General features: G+C 41.2%; 1 protein-coding gene across 5 annotated transcripts in view; it reads left to right on the plus strand.

The window, feature by feature from the left end:
- ARHGAP26 (Rho GTPase activating protein 26) overlaps positions 1 to 7,425 on the plus strand; it is a 424,192-nt gene that overhangs the window by 240,606 nt on the left and 176,161 nt on the right. The window lies entirely within an intron of this gene.

Raw genomic sequence — 7,425 nt, forward strand, 5'->3', positions numbered from 1 at the left:
GAGATTCCTGGGGTAAGACATTTTAGGCTAGGAAAAACCTGTTAAATACCAGCTTTAGAAACATAGGTAATGTGTTCTTGTGTGTTGAGGCTAATTCAGTAGATTAGCTCCTCTCTATTGGAAAAGGATTTGTCTTATGAGATCTGTTAGAATTCCCAGGATGCATGTATGGGGTAACTTCGGGGTATGTCCCAGAGAGTTGTTTTCACACACTATATGTCCCATCACTCGACCTGTGGTATGGAAATTTCCCTTCATTCAGAAATAGTGATTTGACCGCTTTTTGCCAAATTTCTCAATGCTCTGAGTACTAAGGACTCGGTTAGAGCAACAGCCAGTCAGTGATTTTCAATAAAGGGGCTACTGGACCTGAAGAATGAGGTGGTCTCTTGGATGGCAAACAGCTCTAAGGGAGAATGCTCTGGTTTTCTAGGGCTATTCTTGACCTCCGGCCTGTCTGTGTAGATGGCCCAGATTGTATGATGTGGAAAGAACCCCGATACCCTCTGTTTCCACCAGCCACAGCTTCATACCATGTACAGTTTGGTGATGATAATGCCTTGATGGACAAGCAAAGGATTTCTCTAAGTGTCTAGGAAAATTGGAATTTGGTTATATCTTCTCTATTTTTTGTCTTGGCTTGCACATCTTTTATTTTTCCTTTCTTTTAAACTCATTCTTGGAGCTATAGTGCTAGGTGGTGATACCTCTTCATATTGACACAGAAAGGAAGGAAGTAGTTAGGTCAGGCTCTTCATATCTTTATTTAACACTTGTATCTTCACCAAGATGAAAAATCTAGGTACCAGAGTTTAAACAACTCATCTACTCTCGGGTTTATAACAGTTGGAGTTTGAAGGGTCATTTTGACTACATCACACTTCCCCTTAGGGACCCTCCTCATCATACTTCATATCCAACATGATCGTAGACAGTGAAAGGCAGAGATAGAGTACTGAATAAAATAATTGAGTAAATATATGCATGCACCCTTGCTTTCCTGAATGCAAATCTGATTAGGTAGGCAGCATTGTAGAAATAAATAGAAATTTAGAGTTACATTACATACTCTGAAGGAGAAGTTGACAGTGCTATATCCAAGTTCCAGTGGAAACATGAACCAGGTAGAGAAGTCAGGAGGGCATTTTTGAGCAATTGACATTTGAGGGGAGACCTGAGGATTTGGAGTAACTTGGGCCATTGGGCTTCCAAGTGAAATCCACAGTGTGTACAAAAGCTAGAGAAAAAGTGTGGTCACTTGGACGCTCTCAAAGAAAGCCAGTTTGGTAGAATGCTTAGGTGTGGAGTCATGGAGTGAGATGAAGCAGGCCAGGCTAGACCACAGGGTTTTGTGGACCATGTTAAGGATTTGGGTTTTCTTCCTGAGAGCATTGGGGTGACATTGATAGATTTTAAACAGGGAGGTGATGTGATCTGGTTTCATCCAGATCACGGGGGCCACAATGTGGAGGACAGCTTGGAAGGAGCCAGAAGAGGTAGGAGGACACCAGTTAGGTGGTCTTCACAGCAGTCCTGGTAACAGATGATGGAAGCCAGCACCATGGTGAGTGACACAAAATTGAGGGACCTGGTGATAATTTGAATATGGGAGTAAGAAAGGAGGAGGAGAGTGCAAAGGGTTTTGCTCGTGGTTTTATTGTAGTTCTTCCCCTCTTCCATCACCTACACACCTCATTTTCTTTTATGGTGGAAAGGGCCAGGGAAAACATTTCAGGTGAGGTACCATTTGATTCAAGAAACTATAGAGCATGTCTCTCCAGCTGGGCCATCAGCTTCTTCCTTTGAAGCAAGAAAGTCATTGGATTGAACCTTATATAGTAGGTTGTTGTTTTGAGCCCTTTGCAGTAAAACCATCTGTTTCTGGGTTTAACCTGCTTCCCTCCTCTTGGTATTTGGGATATCTAGGGTGTCTAGGCATAATGATGTAAACTCCAGCAGTCTGCCAAGCATCCTGCTTCTTCTGCCCTAAGACCCTCCAAGTTGGTTGAGCGTCAACTCAACTCTGAGTGTTCCTGTGTTCTCCATAGAACTTTGAGAAAATAGCTTTGTGTGACTCTCCTCTAAAAGGAGACAAAGCAAGAAGGCTTCAAAAGTTGAAGTGAGGGGCACGTGGGTAGCCCAGTCAGGTAAGCATCTGACTTTGGCTCAGGTCATGATCTCACAGTTCCTGAGTTGAAGCCCCACATCAGGATTTGTGCTGATAGCTCAGAGGCTGGAGCCTGCTTCGGATTCTGTTTCTCCCTCTCTCTGCTCCTCCCCTGCTTGTGCGCGCACACTCTCTCTGTCTCTCTCACTCATCTGTCTCTCAAAAAATGGATAAACATTGAAAAAAAAAGTTGAAATGGAAGTTAAGAGGACGATACATTTCTAACTTGGAAGGTTAACCTGGATATTGGGTGTGAGCTCTACGACAGTCATCTTGGGACAACTGTTGGGGCTGCCTTGTGCACAATCCTGAGCAAAACTGAAGGTGAGGCTGAGGGAGGAAGAAAAGCCAGTCACAGCCATAGCTGTAAGATGTTGGATGGCAGGCCTAGGAGCCACTGGTCTTGCAACAACTCATCGCAAGTCAAATTAAGGGAATAATGCAAGCCTAGTAGATATTTAATGAGAGATTATTCCTGGAGATTATAAGGATACAGAAATTGCAAATAAATCCCTGACCTTTTCTGAGCCTTGGCTCAGTAAAAGAGCTGAATCACCTGCTTGAGGGGATTAAGGACAGCCGCTTCCATCTGGCGGGCTGCTCAGACTTTTTTTTGTCATTAGCAAACTCTGTCTGGGGGTGATCATGTTCTAAACCTTTTAGTGGGAACTTGCTTTTCAGCAGAGGAGATCTCAATTAACTTAGGTTATGTACCTACTGGGCAGAGATCCGAACTTACGATCTCTAGTTATGTATTATAATCGCCATTATATTAGTACTACTCTGTACATGTTAAATAATAAAGCAGTTGTTAATCATTAGTAACCTAATCATGACATCGGCAGGAAAGTCACGTTGATGAGAAGTCAGACTTGCCTGTGTGTGTGTGTGTGTGTGTGTGCGCACACACGCATGCCCACACGTACCTACCGTAGAGACACAGGGAGATACAAGGATGTCCCAAGGCAGCAGGCAATGTAACAATTATACCATTCCAGTTTAGAGATTTAGAACAATGGCTGTTAAACTGTATATTGTGAGTTCCTTATTGGGAACTGCTATTTGATATGAATTACGTTTCTTAACACAGTATTATCTGCTTATAAGTCATCAGTATATGCAACTTGAACAGTTTAAAGGCTAACAGATAGTTACCTTGAACTCTGTTTGACTTTGTAATATGTAAAAGTGTTACACTTTGAAACTCAGACAATAAATATATACTAATACTGTGTTACATGTGTAATGTGTAAGGCCTTTATGTGTAACGTCTGTGTAAGATTTATTTCAAGAAAAGGAGTTAGCAGGTTTAAAACAAATGAGAGAACTTGTGTTGTGACAACCAAAGGAGAAATACTAACTCCGAGATTTTGGGAGAAGAGCAGTTTGCTAATTTCGAAAATAAGTCATTGTAGTCAGTTTAGGTTAGCAGAATTTATTTTTTTCTGGGTATACTTGGAAGGTTCCATTGCATTCTTTTCCATCAGCTATTATTTGCCTAGATCTAGCTTCTTTTTATTTTTTATTTTTTAATGTTTAGTTAATTTTTGAGAGAGAGACAAAGTGTGAACAGGAGAATGGCAGAGAGAGAGGGAGACACAGAATCTGAAGCAGGCTCCAGGCTCTGAGCTGTCAGCACAGAGCCCTCTGTGGTGCTTGAACCCATGAACCATGAGATCATGACCTGAGCCGAAGTCGAGCGCTTAGCCGAAACTGACTGAACCACCCAGGCACCCCCAAAACTTTGGCTTCTTACAGTAAAACACGGGCAGGTTCAAGGACTCCTTTAGCCCTGCAAGTTTATCTCTAGCCCTGCCCTTATTTCTTCTGCTAGCTGTCCTGATAGCTTTATGAGCAGGTATCTTTTGATCACTGAGGTTGTCATTGTCAGCTGCCAGGTTTCTTCAAATTTTCCAAAACTTTTTTCAATGTTTATGGGGTAGAAGAAGCACAGGACTTTTTGTTCAGGATAGGAGTTTATCATTGTCTGAAACAAGACCATATCCACAAACCTACTCTGAAAGCATCCAAGCTTGGAATCAGCAGCTCCCCAAAGCACAGTGCAAAATGATGGTTCTTCCCTGAACTTCTTGGACTGTCATCCCTGTGCACAAATCCTGTTAATCACCTCTCGGAAGAACTGATAGGCTTCAATGGACTATGGAATCACAGTTGTGAGCATTTTGGAAACCTCGTTAAGTGCAAAAAATGATCTTCCCTGTGACACATAGTTTCCAGTAGGCTCTCTGTTCTGACTACTGTGTAAAGGAATGAATATCCTCCCCCTGCACATGAAAAGCTGCCCAACATCATTAGTCACTAGGGACATGCAAATCAAAACCACAATGAGATACCACTTCACGCCCACAAAAAAAAAAAAAAAAAAAAAACTATAACAAAAAATACAATAACAAATATGGGCGAGGATGTGGAGGAATAGGAACCCTCATACGTTGCTGGTGGGAATGTGAAATGGTGCCGCACTTTGGAAAGCAGTTTGGCAGTTCCTCAAAAAGTTGAGCGAGTTACCCATAATCCAATTTACTCCACTTCTAGGTGTATACGAGGAGCAAAGCTTGTACACAGATGTTCCTAGCAGCAGTTCATAGCCAGAAAGTAGAAACAACAACCAGTGAGTGGATAAATGACGTGGTTTTACCCAGGCAACAGAATATTACTGGGTCATGAAAAGAAATGATAAACTGCTGCAGCATATGTGACTCTTGAAAACATTATACCAAGTAAAAGAAGGTAGACACAAAACACTACCTGTTATGTTTCCATTTATGTGAAATGCCTGGAATAGGCCAGTTCGTACAGACAGAAAAGAGATCGTGATTTTTAGGAACTGATGGAATGCAGGAAATAGAGAATGACTGCTAATGTGTATAAAGTGTTTTGTGGGGGATAATGAAAATGTGAGGGAATTGGATAGTGGTGATTGATTCATAACTTTGTAAATATCCTAGACACTAATGCATTTCAGTGCTTGAAATGGGTGAATGTTAAGTTATGGGTATGTGAATTCTTCCCTTCAAGAATCTTGCCCTAGATTCTAACAGGCATCTGGCCTGTGTATCCTAGTTTGTTATTAAATTTGGGAAAAATCTATGACGTGAGTAAATGGAGTTTTATTTGGACGAGTGATTTCAATCTGACTTGCAGTTTTGAGTCAGAAAGCTCTGTACTACATGACGTGCAGTGTAGTGCTTGGTTTATACTAGAAAAAGCATGAGAGTGAGTTAGTTTTATAGCTGCACTTACAGCTTTAAGGGAGTAAGAGCAATGGTTTGTATATCAGGTGTTCTCCCAGAAGAAAAATACTGTTTTCCTCCTTTTCTGGTACTTTACTGACTATCCCAGAGGCCAAATGTGGTTATAATAAGTATCACTAAGTGGTAAGTGTGTATGTAAGAATAAGAGTTATTTTGTTTTCTTTGGGAAGAGAATTTGTAATAAAATAGCATTTCTTTTTAGTTTAAGAAATTCTTAGTGATTTTCTTAAGAATTTTTATCTTCATTGGATCTAAGTTGACTGATCCATGTTCATAATTAGGGAAACGTGCACCCCTGTGTTTATTGAAGCATTATTTACAGTAGCCAGATTATAGCAGCGGCCCAAGTGCCCATCAGTAGAGGAATGGATAAAGAATATGTGGCATATATACACAATGGGATATTATTCAGCCATAAAAAGGAATGAAATCTTGACATTTGCAACAACATGGATGGAGCTAGAGAGTATAGTGCTAAGCCAAACAAGTCACAGAAAGACAGATACTATGTGATTTCACTCATGTGGAATTTAAGACACAAACAAACAAAAATGAACAAAGGAAAGGAAAGAAAGAAAAACCAAAGAACAGACCCTTAACTCTTAAGAGCTGATGGTTACCAGGATGGAAGTGGGTGGGGGGCTGGTTGAAATAGGTGATGGGGATCAAGGAGTGCGCTTGCCCGTGTTGAACATGGAGAAATCTATGGAATTGTCGCATCACTATACACCTGACACTAATACCACACTGCATGTTAAATACATTGGAATTAAAATTAAAAACTTAAGTATTTGAAAAAGGTTCTTTTTGGATTAGATCAAAGTATGAGCTCAAATTCTGCGCAGTTCTTATTTTTTACAAGGTTATTTTTTGCCCTGGGATGATGACAAATTGTTTATAAATATTTACCTTCCTACTTTCTGTCATTCTCTTCTCCACCGTGAACCGTTAGTTTGTAGAATGTCTTGCCCTGATGTCCCAAGGTGCTCAAAAGGTGAACATGTTCTTAAATATTACCATCAGCCTCTCCTCACTGGGTAATCAAAGCATGGAGATTAATTTTGGTAGGTTCCCAGGCTCATTGCCAGGTTGGGAAATTGGTTCTGTGCGGTGGAACAGGTTGCTGCTGTTGGTCATTTATTTTCTGAGTCACATTAGTGGGCTTTATAGCAGGTGGAGAGCTCTGAATACCTCCTGACTTACCACACCCAGGATGGCTCTCTTGCCCTATGCCTATTTTTCATGTAACTTCTTTGTTGTAAGCTATTTTAATTTTCTTCCAGATTACTTTCCCTTTTTTCTAATCACCTGCGTAGGATTTGACTTAGGTCATATTTAGGGCGTTGGGTCATAAGGACTTGGGAGTGAGTCTCCCACTTACTAGCTTTTTAGCTTTGCAAATATCATAGTACAAATGAAGCAAGTCTCAGATGTTTCATCTGTAATATGGAGCCAATGATAGTATCAGCCTAGAGGACATGCTAAAATTAAATGAGATAATCTGTGTAAAGTCCTTATCCAACATTTATTGAGCCACTGAATTTATACTTATTGAAGGAGACCAGGAAGCAGTTAGTTCTACAGCTCCTGATGATAACAAAACAAATGGTTTAAAGGATGCCTACTTGTTCCTTTGGTAAACTGCTCATCACTCTATTCTGCCATTTCTTCAGCTAAATAGAGGATACCCTTGCAGAGTGACTGTGACAATTAAGTGAGCTCATATAAACAAAGCACTTAGAGCTGTACCTGGCATGGGATGCCTAGGTGGTTTAGTCAGTTAAACGTCTGGCTCTTGATTTTGGCTCAGGTCATGATCTTGTAGTTTGTGAGTTGGAGTCCCACCTTGGGCTCTGCACTGGCAGTGTGGGATTCTCCCTCTCTCCCTCTCTCCCTCTCTCCCTCTCTCCCTCTCTCCCTCTCTCCCTCTCTCCCTCTCTCCCTCTCTCCCCCTCTCCCTCTCTCCCCCTCTCCCTCTCTCCC

The sequence above is a fragment of the Panthera uncia genome, assembly GCF_023721935.1.
Source record: "Panthera uncia isolate 11264 chromosome A1 unlocalized genomic scaffold, Puncia_PCG_1.0 HiC_scaffold_17, whole genome shotgun sequence".
In the NCBI taxonomy this organism is placed as follows: domain Eukaryota; kingdom Metazoa; phylum Chordata; class Mammalia; order Carnivora; family Felidae; genus Panthera; species Panthera uncia.